This window comes from Macaca fascicularis, chromosome 17, assembly GCF_037993035.2.
Source record: "Macaca fascicularis isolate 582-1 chromosome 17, T2T-MFA8v1.1".
NCBI lineage: Eukaryota > Metazoa > Chordata > Mammalia > Primates > Cercopithecidae > Macaca > Macaca fascicularis.
The window spans coordinates 78,412,175-78,427,087 of record NC_088391.1 but is presented as its reverse complement, the minus strand read 5'-3'; the positions used below and the strand labels follow the sequence as shown (position 1 = coordinate 78,427,087).

Sequence of the window (14,913 nt, the reverse complement as noted above, 5' to 3'; positions counted from 1 at the left end):
TGTATGATCTTAGGTAATTCCATTTTCCAAAGAACATGCCCACACTTTCTGATTTGTGACTGTATCTACCTACCTACCTACTTACCTACCTACCTACCTACCTACGTATCTGTCTACCTCCCTCTCTGCCTCAGTGTAGACTTGACTATAGGTAATTTGGATAAAAACATAATGTGGGACAGGTGCAGTGGCTCATGCCTGTAATCCCAGCACTCTGGGAGGCTGAGGTGGGTGGATCACCTGAGGTCGGGAGTTCGATACCAGCCTAATCAATATGGAGAAACCCCGTCACTACTAAAAATACAAAGAAATTAGCCAGGCATGGTGGCACATGCTGGTAATTCCAGTTACTTGGGAGGCTGACAGGAGAATTGCTTGAACCCAGGAGGCAGAGGTTGTGGTGAGACGAGATCCCCAGCCTGGGCAACAAGAGTGAAACTCTGTCTAAAAACAAACACTACCACCACCAAAAATCTATAATGTGTAGGACAATTAGCCTATTAAAGCCAACTTAATCCTTTTACATGTCTTTGATTTTATATTTGTCTTAATGGCATGTCTTGTGATCGCATGTTGAATTTTGCTTTTTTCTAGTGGCTACTTTTTAATGGTCACAACTTTGGTTAGAAATAATTTTAATTACTATTCAGTTTCTTTTTCTGTTCTTTCACATTTCTGTTGACAAATTGGCTATCCTTTTATAAGCTTATCAGGTTTGTTATTGTTATACCTTATCAAATATAGTCTACACTATTAAAGTTTTACCTATAAACTTCTTTGATGAAAATTAATTTACTAGATACATGTGTAGAATTTTTCCACTTAGTGAAATGACAGTCTTTACCCAAAGTCATATTTCTACATAATAGATGCCTTTATTTTTTCAGCCTCTTAAAAGGGTTTCCTCACTATACATTACTATCAGCACCCTGTATCTGGTATCAATTTCTGTATTTATCAGCTCTTGTCAAAATAATGCTATAAAATACAACATCCTGATTGAGTTGTTTAAACCATGAACTTTTATTTCTCCATTCATTGGTGTAGATATTGGCTGAGGCTCTGTTTTAGTCATTGGATCAGCTGGCTTTCACTGGGATTGGCTGGGCTTGTTTCCAGGCAGCAAATCTCATCTTAGTTTCAGTTGGTTTCATGTATTTTTGTTCTAGTGGCCTAGCTGAAAAAGAGTGAATATTTGCTGATCAGTTATAGAATCAATCACAGTTCTATACTTCTCAATGCCATCATATACAAACTGAAGATCATACTTCTGATCCCTAATATGACTCTTAAACTGAATAGTGATGATGTCAATGGAAAATAATTTTCATAACAGACATACTCATTTGGTTAGCCAATTCCTACTCATATCTACATTTCTAGTTGTTTCAGTAACCTCATACTATTTAATATAATTCAGTTTTAGAGTGGGCACAGATATTATCCATTTTTCTCTGAATAACTAATAAAGTGGAAATAATAAATAGGCATGATTGTTAAAGTACTCGCCTCCTTTTCATCTATAGTGATTCAGTTAAATGACAATGATAAATAGTGTTATTCCCCCCTCTCATTCTAAAGAAAGTATACTTTGTGATGTACTTTCTCTTATACTTGGTTAAGTGATTTGATTACTGTTTAGTTATTGACTGGTGTATTGCATGGAATTGAGATAAAACAGTTTATAAAACATATATTTGAATATGTATTTTAGGAAGTTGTTGATATGATTTTCACAAGGGAATATTGAATATATCTGATATATTTAATGGTATCCTAATTATAAAATAACTTTATAAATGTACTTCTTCAGTAGTGGTACAACTTTGTAATATCATTTTTATGATTTGTAACTTTCAATATATACAATTATATGAAATGTATGCAGAATATGAAATATATATTGGCAGTCATATGCAATATATGTGATGTTGCACAGTAAATTAAATCTTATATGAAGATTAATTTTTAATTCTTCATCAAATTGAAGAAACTATTATACTTTGTAAACATCTCCTTTATTATCTAATTCAATAGAAATGTTGAATATTTTTCAAAAACAGTTGAAGTTTGCATGCACTATCAATGCCTTCTTAAATATCTTATCAAGGACTCCTTGAATATCTATTAACGTTCACAGCAGAACCTTAATATAATTTTGCTAAAATTTGTCCATATTATTAAGGAGTCATGTTACTAAAGCATATGGGTATATAAATAGCTTATGATTAGAAATATTACAAAAATAAGACTCTTGACTTTATATGCATTTTTATTTTTTGCTATTTCTAGTATGGGTTTTACATTTTAGGTTTTTAAATTCTTCCATATCATAATGGTCCCAATTGGAATACAGAAAACTTAGTTATCCAGTCATAAGTTCTTAACTGGTTGTTTACTTACTATAGGAATCAGTCATAAGTTTAGCTCAAACAAATGTTTAGAATAACATCAATTATTTTAAAAAATTTGTGTGGAAGCATACATTTATCAAGCTTCACAATATAGTTTGGCAATCACAGAAAGTTTTTTGTATTAGCATGCATCAAGTCGTAACTTCTCCAAAACCCAAAATAAATGAATTATTATGCTAACTTTTAAACAACTCTAATATTGTCAATTATAGTCAAGGGATGTTTTCTTATAAAATTGCCTACAGAATGAGTTTGCAAATGGAAGAAACAAGCAAAAGTGAGTTTTAACCAAACAACTTTTTACAATGTAACAAGATGTATCAAAATATAAATGTATTATAATCTTTATGTACCAGTTACTTTTCTACAAGATATAATAGATAATAATTAAGACATATAATTCTCTCATACTGATCCACTCATTGTTAATAAAATAATCTTTAAGTTGTTTATATTTCAACCTCAATGTTTACTATCTATGTATTTATCCATATATCTATCATCTATCTGTCCATTCATGAGAGTGTATCAATTAGGATTGCATTTTGCTGCGAGTAACAGAAAAACCTAACAAAAATGGCTTAAGTAATTCAGTAACTCAGGGGATTATTTATTTAACATACCCAGAAGTATTGGATCTGCAACTGAGAACTAGTGGGAAGACCAGAGAGGTCCCCAGTGACTAGGTGCCTCTTCTCTCCCTTGGTTTGTGGCTTTTATGCGTATATAGAAATATTTACAAGCAATGATAGTTGGTATAATGAACACATTTCAAAATCAATGGCTTTAACATGGTAAGATTTCATTCCTTATTCATTCAAAGTCTCAGGCACTACCTTAAAATTTAACATAAATTGGTTGAATTTTCAGTATAAGGTTTGAGTTCCCTAAGAGAAAGAACTGTGCTTCTTCAGTCTCGTTAGATTATTATTTATAATGATGCCTAGAAAAATTCAAATCCTTAAGAATGGCATATTACTAAACTAATATGGTGCTAGTTACTATTTTGTGTTCTTCTTGTGTACACTAGCACCGTTGTTTGCCTACACACAGCACAAAGCATAGGGGCCATAGTGATGAATGCAGTAACTTTCTAACCTATTAACACTTCTGGGTTATTTGAAAAACTACTTACTGTAATCTGTAATGGGAATGAATTTAGCAAAGAGAGCAGGGAAAGAGAGAGAGATAATGAGTTTGTTTCTGATCTTTATGAAATTCTGATTGTCCTCTACTAGTCTTCTATTCATTTCTTATAAACTTCAAACTGAAATATTAGGTAAGTGCATTAGTCTGTTCTCATGTTGTTAGTAAAGACATAACTGAGACTGGATAATTTATAAAGGACAGATGTTTAACTGACTCACAGTTCCACATTGCTGGGGAGGTATCACAATTATGGTGGGAGGGAAAGGAGGAGAAAGCCACATATTTCATGGGACCAGGAAAGAGAGCATGTGCAGGGGAACTCTCTTGTATAAAACCATTGGATCTCCTGAGACTGACTCACTACCATGAGAACAGTTTTGGGAAAACCACCCCCATGATTCAGTTATCAACACTTGGCCCCACTTTTGACACATAGGGATTATTATAACTCAAACTGATATTTGGGTGACGACAGAGCCAACACATCATTCTGGCCCTGACTCCTCCCAAATCTCATGTCCTCACATTTCAAAAAAAATCATGCCTTACCAACAGCCCCCATTTCAGCATTAACTCAAAAGTCCACAGCCAAAGGTCTCGTCTAAGACAAGGCAAGTCCCATCTGCCTAGGAGCCTGTAAAATTTAAAGCAAGTTAGTTAGTTCACAGATACAATGTGAGTAGAGGCATTGGGTAAATACACCTGTTCCAAATGGGAGAAATTGGCCAAAACAAAAGGGCTGCAGGCTCCAAGCAAGTCCAAAATTGAGTGGGGAAGTCAAATCTGAAAACTCCAAAATGACCTCCTTTGACTCCATGTCTCACAGCCAGGTTGTGCTGATGCAAGAGGTGGGTTTTCATGGTCTTGGGCGTCTCTGCCTCTGTGGCTTTGCAGATTACTGGCCCCCTCCTGACTGCTTTAACAGGATGGCATTGAGTGTGTACTGTTTCTCCAGGCACGCAGTGCAAGCTGTCAGTGGATGTACCATTCTGGGGTCTGGTGAATGGTGGCCCTCTTCTCACATCTCCACTAGGCAGTGCCCCAGTGGGGATTCTTTGTCAAGGCTCCACCCCTACATGCCCCTTCTGCACTGCCCTAGCAAAAGTTCCCTATGAGGGCCCCACCCTTGCAGTAAACTTCTGCCTGGACATTCAGGCATTTCCATACATCCTCTGAAATCTAGGTGGAGGTTCCCAAACCTCAATTCTTGACTTCTGTGTACCCACAGTCTCAACACACCATGTGGAAGGAGCTGCACCCTCTGAAGCCATGACCTGAGCTGTACCTTGGCCCCTTTTAGCTATGGTTGACGTGGCTGGGACACAGGACATCAAGGCCCTAGGTTGCACAGAGCATGGGGGCCTCAAGCCCAGTCCACAAAAACATTTTTTCCTCCTAGACCTCCAGGATTGTGATGGGATGGGCTGCAGTGAAGACCTCTGACATTCCCTGGAGGCATTTTTACCATTGTCTTGGCGATTAACATTTGGCTTCTTGTTACTTATGGAAATTTCTGCAGTGGGCTTGAATTTCTCCTCAGAACATGGCTTTTTCTTTTCTATCACATAATCTGGCTACAAATTTTCTGAACTGTTATGCTATGCTTCGCTTTTAAACATAAATTCCAATTCCAACCATATCTTTGTGAATACCATAAAACTGAATGCTTTTAACAGTACCCAAGTCACCTCTGGAATGTTCTGCTGCTTAGAAATTTCTTCTGCCAGATGCCCTAAATTATCTCTCTGAAGTTCAAAGTTCCACAAATATCTAGGGCAGGGACAGAATGCTGCTGGTCTGTTTGCTGAAACACAGCAAAAGCCTCTTTTGCTCCAGTTCCCAACAAGTTCCTCATCTCCATCCAAGACCACCTCAGCCTGGACTTTATTGTCCATATCCCTATCAGCATTTTGGTCAAAGACATTCAACAAGTCTCTAGGAAGTTCTGAAATATCACACATCTTTCTGTCTTCTCAGACCTCCAAACTTCCAACTTCTGCCTGATACCTATTTCCAAAGTCACTTCCATATTTTTGGGTATCTTTACAGCAGCACCCGACTCTACCCTTATACATTAGTCTGTTCTCATGCTGCTGAAAAAGATATACCTGAGAATGGGTAATTTATAAAGAGGTTTAATGGACTCACATTTCCACACAGCTAGGGAGGCCTCACAATCATGGTGGAAGGAAAAGAAAGAGAAAGGCATGTATTACATGGTGGCAGGCAAGAGAGCTTGTGCAGGGGAACTCTCAATTATAACACCATCAGATCTCATGAGACTTATTCATTACCATGAGAATAGTATGGGGTAACCACCCATATGATTCAATTATGCCCCACCCTTGACACATGGGGATTATTACAATTCAAGGTGAGACTTGGGGGGGACATAAAACATATCAGTAAGAAAATGTAAAACAGCAACCATGAAATAAAACATTTGTGTAATATAAACTGAATACAAAGTAAGCATTCTTAAGAAATTAATTTAGTGGGCTGGGTGTGGTGGCTCATGCCTGTAATCCCAGCACTTTGGGAGGCCAAGATGGGCAGATCACAAGGTCAGGAGATGGAGACCATCTCAGCTAACACAGTGAAACCCCGTCTCTACTAAAAATACAAAAAATTAGTCAGGCATGGTGGTGGGCACCTGTAGTACCAGCTGCCTGGAGGCTGAGGTAGTAGAATGGAGTGCACTTGGGAAGCAAAGCTTGCAGTGAACCAAGATTGTGCCACTGCACTCCAGAGTGAGACTCTGTCTCAAAAATAATAATTTAGTGATATACATGTATTTCATAGACTTTTATGTGTATATATGCCTGTGTGTGCTTGTTTGGCTAATTATATAGCTGCCTTTGCAATTGGTATGGAACAATACCTTGGATTACGACTTGAGGTATTTTACTTTATAATTCCATATTGAAAGCAGAGACTCCTAATTAAACAATCTTAAAGAATAGTTTTTGTAGAAATTAAAATTCCAGAGAATTGCCACTGAGTCTTTAATATGGATAACAATAAGACAGATCCTTGTGTGTAATTTGTGTGATACATAAAATATCACAGTTATGTCTCTCAAATTTTGATTTATATAAAGAAATAATTCTCAGATGAATTGTGCTTAAGTCTCAAATGACTAGTATCTATATTTGAATATAATGAAAAAAAAAAAACCCAGAATCTATTTAGTATTTTTCAACTCTGCTATTTCACTACTGAAGCTTCATGTTGTATCTTTTAGTACTGAAAAGATCTTGTTTGTGTGTAGTATTTTTGTTGAATAAAATAGGAATTTAAGGCATACCTTCTGGAAAATGTTTATTTTCAGAGGAATATTTCGGTATGACTAGCTTACACTTAACACATATAAAAATATTCACAAACTTTGCATGTTACTTTAGGATTTGCATAATGTTCAGTAATATTGCATTCCAGTTATATATATTACTCCATATGGTTATACAGAGCAGATACATTTCCCAATATTTTTTTTGTTTTTAACACCTTAGAATAAACAGAAAAGTGAGATTCCAAGGCTTTAAAAAAAGCCATCTTTAATTATTTGAGTTGAAAACAAAAAATATACATGATAAGGCAAACAAAATCTATATCACAGACTGTTGTGAAAAAAAATCATTCCCAAAGTAATTAAGTATATTAAAAAATATCAATTACAAAGTTAACCTAAATTAGAAATAATTGAAATTCAGAAATTTTCACCATTACGCTACTGATTTTATAAGTATAAATTACATATATACATAAAACATATACATAAATAGGGTTCAGATGGAATATAATTTTTATATATGCTTATAATTTATGAGGTAGAAAGCACTACTCAAGGCCGAGGAATTACTGTAGAATTAACTAATTAGTATACTGAAAATGTGGAGCTTGGTCTTTAGAATCTATAGAATCTATAGATTCAAGTTTATGTCTCAATATGCCAACTATATTTGTTACATGCCTTTGAATGAGGAGTTTACCTTTCTAAATTTCTGAATTTAAATAGTTTTTTTTCATTTTTGAAGAGAACGATTATGATAGCTAATATTGTTTGTGTGTCAGACCGTGTACTACATTATGCTGTTTAACACTTATAAAAAGCCCAAGGGGTATGCCTTAATATTTTCCACAATTTATAGAGGATAGTCTATAGACTGTGATATATGAATAGTCTAGGCATGGAGTTGTTCAAGTAGTAAATAACAAAGCAGTAAAACAGTTTTAAACAATCTGATTCTAGAGCTCAAACATGTAACCAACAGAGTCCATGACTTTTACACAGGACTTTTATGAAGATTCAATTAAAACCTATTTCTAAAATTCAAAGTAAAATTCATTGTATGTAGAAAACTTCAAGACTTACCAGTTATTATTACTATTAATATGATACTGGTTTACTTTCATAAAATATGTGAGTACTTTTGGTAAAAATCCACTTAATTTGTTCAAGAACAAATAAATACCAGTTACAGCAAAGACACATAAACATCTCCTTAAATATACTATTTTAAATTAAAACACTTTCACACATTAATTTTAAAACAACTTTCTGTAGATTTAAAGCTTTTCAGTTAGCTATTTATCTGTTTTATTGTAGTACTTGCGTTTTACTATTGTAAGTTTTTAAATAATAGTCATTAGATCATGACATTCCTATATTTAAGACATTCCAAGGACTTTTGATCAACTCAGCATAGAATCAAAGCCCTTACCTGACCTCATACGATCAGCACAATGTTTTTCCAGTGTCTCCAAACACGTAGTACTCCATCAGCAATAGCCTTTTTGCTCCTCCTGAAATATATTTGAATATGGATTTTTCACCTGGTGTATTCTCTGCCAGAAATCCTCTCTCCCCATTCAATAATTCAGCACACATAATTTAGGGCTGAGCTCATTTATGAGCACAGCAAAGAAGCCATTCCAGTCAAATCTATTTAAAAGGCTTTCACCTCATTTTTATCCCTTAGCTAGCTTTATTTTTCTTTATATCACTTGAAAGTATGTTACACTCTATAATATTTTACTTGCTTAGTCAATAACAACGTTATACGTTTCATAATGATGGTATTTTGTATTATTAATCTCATTATACCTGGCACCTAAAAGGGAGCCCAACACAAGGCATAAAATAATATTGTTGTATTGACGAGTAAGTAAAGCCATATATGAGCTAACTTAGCAGTCTGGGAATTGAAGTCCTTTGTCCTTCTTGAATAAAATACACTGCTAATGCAGTCCATACAAAATCGAGGTTCAAATTCTTTCAACTTATATTAGAACATGGGGGATAAATGGGAAATGATCTGAGTGCATTCATTTCTAGGTTGATGTTTACAAGTTATTTTTCTACTTTCATGTTTTCTTACACAAAATCAATTTGATAACATAGTTTAAAAATTGTATTACAGAGTTTCAAATTTCCAAACCACATATCTCTTGCTTTTCACATTTATATTCCATTGGTTTATGTACTCATTAACTGAGTTGAGTAATTTGAATAACAAGTATGAGTGAGACAACAAATTTCACAAAAATTCTTCTGTGATCACCAGTGAAACTTGTGGGGAACTTAAGCTGACAAGGAGCCTGTTGTTCCCTGGCATTCAGAAAACCAAAGCCACCAGAAGGGTACATTCTACAGAAGGGAATGGAGAACGTCTGTTTTTTAAGCTAGTTAGTAATGAAAAGAAAAGATATCTTCTACTATACATTTGTATTTCATTTGAAATTTACAACAGCCTCTTGAAGCAAGTAAAAAACAAGTTTATTTATGAGGAAATTGAAAACTTACCTAAAAATACTCATAAGTGACAAAATTGGGAATGAAATCAAATCCTGTTTCCCTTTCACTGTGCAACATACTTTGTAAAATCTGAGGAAATGAGCTAAAAATATTTAGGCCATTAGCTTCTCTTCAATAAGATCCATTGTCTCTAAATAAGTTATTTCATGTATTGAAAAAAGAAAATGTTACATCAGAATAGGGAGGAAATCAAATGTCTCACTGGGTAATGAAAAAACACACACATACATATACATACACATACCTGCAGACACACACACACACACACACACACAGGCACTGCTTGGTAGATGCTGCATTGTATGAAACTAGAATTCCTCTAGTGAGTGTAATGATAAAACTTCAGCACAGAACTCTTTACTGAAGAAATATGACAGACATTTTTAATTTTCCCTGATATGATTCACAGAAGTGAAGATATCGACTGCTTTTTCATTGTACCACCACAACTCTCAGAGAAAAGAGAACTTTCTAACATGAGAGACATTTTGAGGATTTCCTGTTTAGTTCCAAAATGTATATGACAAAGCCCATATGTAAATTTTTTTGGTGTTTTGGACTTTTTAACAATTTATTGAAGCTCAGGTTCTCCACTAAGAATAAAAATTAAATGCATAAAACACATTGGACTAGAATACAGTAGATTACATTGAAATATAGTAATCAAAATCTTAGAAAAAACATTTGTGATTAAGCAATCTGTATACTTATTTATTAATAGATTAAATAAAAAGATCTAAAGAGAAGGAATGTTAACTATTTTTTTCAAGGTAATAGCAAGTGAAAATTATGACAAAAGCCATCTTATATGAAAATGTGTGTATACTATTTAAAAGTCATATAGTGCTTATTTTGTGGTTTGCTGCCTATATTCATATATAATGAGAATAATTTCCATTAATGTTAGTGAAAATAAAGATACACTATTTGTCTCATAAAAGTTCAGGGATCTCTTTAATTCTGCTTACAAAACATTACATTTCACAGAATGCAGAAGAATTCCTGCTACAGAATATTCTATGGCCCACATATCTTCTTTTTCTTTCCTTTTTATTTATATTTTATGCTTTATGTATATTTTAGTTTTGGATTTTATGTTTTATTTCCCTTCAAAAACTATAATCAATTCAAATATAAACATTGCACATTGTCAAAATTATATTCTGCTTAATATGATAGAGTTTGACTTGGAATTAGCTTTGCAACAATAACACAAAACATTAAGAGAGTAAAAATATTGAGAGAAACCTCCTACCATAAATTCCAATTATAAAAATTAAGACAGTTATTCAAGAAAATAATATAGATATAAATCTAATGCTTTAAATATTTGTAAATGTTTTTTATTTCAAATAAATTCTTAATATGAAAATGTAAATGTAGAGTACTCGACATTTTTATTATCTTTTAAAGAAAGGAGTTCGAAAAGATTCAAGAACAGTGCATGTGAATTAGGGGATATGTATATTTTTTAAGTCCTGAAGTACACCTAAACAGTGGAGTACTGAAAATTAAAACAGATAGAAAACAACAAAATCCCTTGCCCAAATGCTTTTGCAGCTTAATTTACACATTCATTGTTTCACAGGAAAATTCTGTGACTTCTACCTTCAGATCCAAATTCAGATATGTGTCACTGTCTTCTTGTATTTGTGTTTAAATGTATGCTTAGGTGACACGCAAACAAAGCTGAGAGCTTTAGTGTGTAATCTAAGATGCATCCAAGCACTTACGGCTTTATAAGCACTACTTTATTCATTCAGACAAGTATACCAGGTATATAATTCCCACAGTGACTTGTGTTACATAGGGAATTGGTGAGACCATAGATCACTTATTTTCATTAAAAAAAAAAATGCTAACACCTTCACATTCACATTTATTAGGAAGCTAATCTGACAAAGTGAGGAGGAAGTCCCACATCTTTATTTGATTTGAGTGAGCTGGGTGTCCCGGAGATGAGTGTTTCCTACCTCTGGCCTTCTACCAACAAGAGTACAAAGGAGCCTGGGGTCTGGTGCTCCGGGAAAAGCCACTGCTTTAATTCCCTGACTCCATTAAGAAAGCCTAATCATGGAATCCATTCTTGCTTATATCAGCCACTACATTTCCCCCAAGTGCTTGTTCCTCACAGATTATCTCTCAGATGGTTCAAATAAAGCCTCCTCTGATCAAAATATTTTAAAGTTTGTCCCAGATACCACACACTTTCATTTTATCTTTTCCATTTTTTTCTAAATTATTCAATAACATCCAGCATGTGCTCTATTTTCCATTTTTTTCATTGTTTGTCTTCTGATTTTGATTGTAAACTCTGCTAGATAAACCAATTTTGTTTGGCTTATGTACTTGTATGTCCCCCATATTTTGAGTAATGCCTGGCAGGTGGTACTTGATGCAAAAGTTGTTGATGGGTTAATCAATGACTAAAGGAGATGTCTCCAAATAGGATATATCCTCCTCCCAGTTTACCTTAGCATCTCAAATCCCAGTATTGATGACCAAATTGATGCTTTCTCATGCCACCAGACACCCTCGATCTGCACATACTCTATTATCCTCCTCAGTTTTCTGAACAATAAAGAGGAAAATGTTGCAGCTAGAAATTGTGAAATCATCTCTGTCTCCAGCTCTTGTTTCATTATCATTGCAGTCCTAGCCTCAAATATGAGTAGAACATTTCAAAAAGTTTCTGAAAAGTGTGCTTCCTTTCAGAAGATTTGGAATCCCTGACAGTGATGCTCTAACTTTCATTACTGGCATATCATTGTCATAGAAAGATATTCTAGTGTTACTTTTTTCACCCTTAACATGCGTTTTCTTCCTCCGGTTATCATTCTCCTGGTCGAAGCAGCATCAATGTTTATCTTTAAATAAAAACAGACTATCATACTCTCATGAGAAACTATATAGATGAGTTCAAATTTATAGTCTAAAAACATCAATTTATTTCATGCTTATGTTTTAGAAATGGTTCTTCAGAAATAAAAAAGATTGAGATTTTCTTGACATTACTTCACTCTATAATATTTCTACTTATTCATAAACTAATTTCTCTATATGTAACTGGAGTTCATTCAAGTGGTATGCTAATTTGACTTTATAACTAACTAAATTATTTCAATACCAAATAGTGACCATCCCTCCTTTTCTAAAGGAGAGAAGGAACATTGTGGACCCCATGTTAATTACTGCACTAGACTCACTGTGCCAAGTGCTTGGGTATGAGCAAAAGTTACCTGTCATCCTCTCCCCTTCCTGTGTTCACCTGTCTTTCTGTGTTCTTTTTTGCCTTTCTCTCCATTTGGTGGCATGCTCATTTTTCAATCACTTTACCTTGGCATCACTAACAAACCTACTTTTTTTTTTTTCTCCCACATCCAGGCTGTTCATCCAACACATTTCAAAATTCTGTTATTTCTTCCTGTTCCTGTCCTTAAAAGCTGTCACTTCCTCTCTGTTCCTGAAGCCAAAAACCTCATCCTAATATCTTTATCTACAGCAACATGTTCTCCTCCTCTACTCAAAATTTATTCTGTGGTTTATTTTATAAGCCACATAAATTAGCAAGATTCCTGTTTTCCATTCAAGGTGATTACCTATTTTACATTAAGTTTCTTCTGACTTGATAGAAGCTGAGTTCTTTTTTATTCAACATGCTCTTCTTTCTGCATGTTCACATGGAGACATGCCCACTTTGCCTCTCCACATTGTTTTGAATGCTAGACATGATTTGTTTATAATTCCTTTCATTCATATCTCTGAGTTGAGAAAACTCAAACCTTACACCTCTGAATCAATCAGGATAGGTTAGGAAGTGCTGTGGTGACAAGTAAGCCCTGAATTGCAGAGGCTCACAGCAAAGGAAAATTTTTACTCAACACCATTCTCAGGTGTTGAGACCACTTCCTGTGTAGTAGTTCAATGGTGCCTTTACTTTAGGTCCAAGGTGGGCAGAGTAGTGTCTGGATAGAACATTACAGGTTTGTGGCAGAGGGATATGGAAAGTATGTACTGGCTCATTAAACTGTCTGCTTGGAACTGAAAAAGTTCAATTCTGTTCACATCTTGTGAAAGTTAGTCTCATGACAGTTCTCCAGTTCAACAAGGGTGAGGATATACATGTTACCTGCTGGTTTGCGGAAGCCCTGAGCACCAACCTGTTTGGTCAACAGTAATATAACCTTCCCCGCCTTCACAGTCACTGCCACTACCACCAAAATTTTGGTATGTAGTTTGACCAAGAAAATTAAGTTAACCTGGAAATATGAAAGGTGTAGTCTATCATCTCTGCGAAATGAGATTGTCAATTTGAAGCAAGGCTTTGGCAAACTGTAAGTCTGTGTGGCAGAAGCAGGGCAAAACTCTATCTTGGAAATGTGAGTTCCAGAAGGACAGATAAGAATAATGACACAAGGCTGCTGCAGCTTCTTCAGTACAGTTGTATACACAGGCATTATTCGTAGGAAATTATTTTTCCTTCACATATAAGAGGCCGTAATATCGTTTGTGAATGTCAACTGCTTAAAATAATAAGTAAATGAAAAGAATCAATTAGCAAATGCATTAGGCAGGGTACCATTGTGGGAGAAAATGACTGACTTCAGGACCCTTCTCAGAAATGCAAGAGAGAACTAATGTGAGATTCAAAGATTTGCCATTCACAATTGAATTTGAACACTATCTAGGTGAGATTCCTGATTTTAACTAAGCACATAATACATTTGAATTTAATAGTTGAATTCCAGTGCTACACTACCTTTTCCACTCTAGTTATTTAATATAAATTATAAAATAGGCTGAGGCAGGCAGATTACCTTAGGTCAGGAGTTTGAGACCGCCTGACCAATATGGGGAAACCCTGTCTCTACTAAAAATACAAAAATTAGCCGGGTGTGGTGGCAGGTGCCTGTAATCCCAGCTACTCCCGATGCTGAGACAGGAGAATTGCTTGAACCTGAGAGGCGGAGGTTGCAGTGAACTGAGATGGTGCCATTGCACTCCAGCCTGGGCAAGAAGAGCAATACTCCGACTCAAGAAAAAAAAAAAAAGAAAAAGTTACAATTTTGTTTGATGTCTACAAAACATTAAGTTTATTGAATATGTCAGTTGATTTTAAAAGGTTATTATTTTAGGAAAGTATAATAATTCCAATTGCTTCTTTTGCATTAGATAATATCAACTGAACATAAAATATTAATGCCATGGATGATCTTAGAAATGATTTCCTACAGAGTCCCAACCTGTCCTGGGACATTTCTTATGTGTGCTTGGGTAAGTATTTTTTCCCTGCTTTACATTTCTATTAAGCAGCTTGAGCAGCTTGGTCCAGCTCTTGTTAACATATTATGTTATAAACACTTCTACTTTTTAGAAAAATCTTTCTTCCTGTTTACCTGAAGTCTATCTGTATTTCCGTAATGCCTAGTCTATGATCATGGTTCTGCTTACCGGAAAAAATAAAAGGCCATTTCATCTTTTATATAAAATAACTTCAAACATTTGCCAATAACTATGGCTTCTTTCTTACCT

General features: G+C 34.8%; 1 long non-coding RNA gene across 1 annotated transcript; it reads right to left on the bottom strand.

Moving 5' to 3' along the window:
- Window positions 1–855: 855 nt before the first annotated feature.
- Window positions 856–8,370, bottom strand: LOC135968035 (uncharacterized). The gene is made up of 3 exons (XR_010582461.2): window positions 8,288–8,370; window positions 4,113–4,197; window positions 856–1,177 (listed from the first exon to the last, which is right to left on the bottom strand). It is a non-coding gene; the product is annotated as an uncharacterized lncRNA (long non-coding RNA).
- Window positions 8,371–14,913: the final 6,543 nt, after the last annotated feature.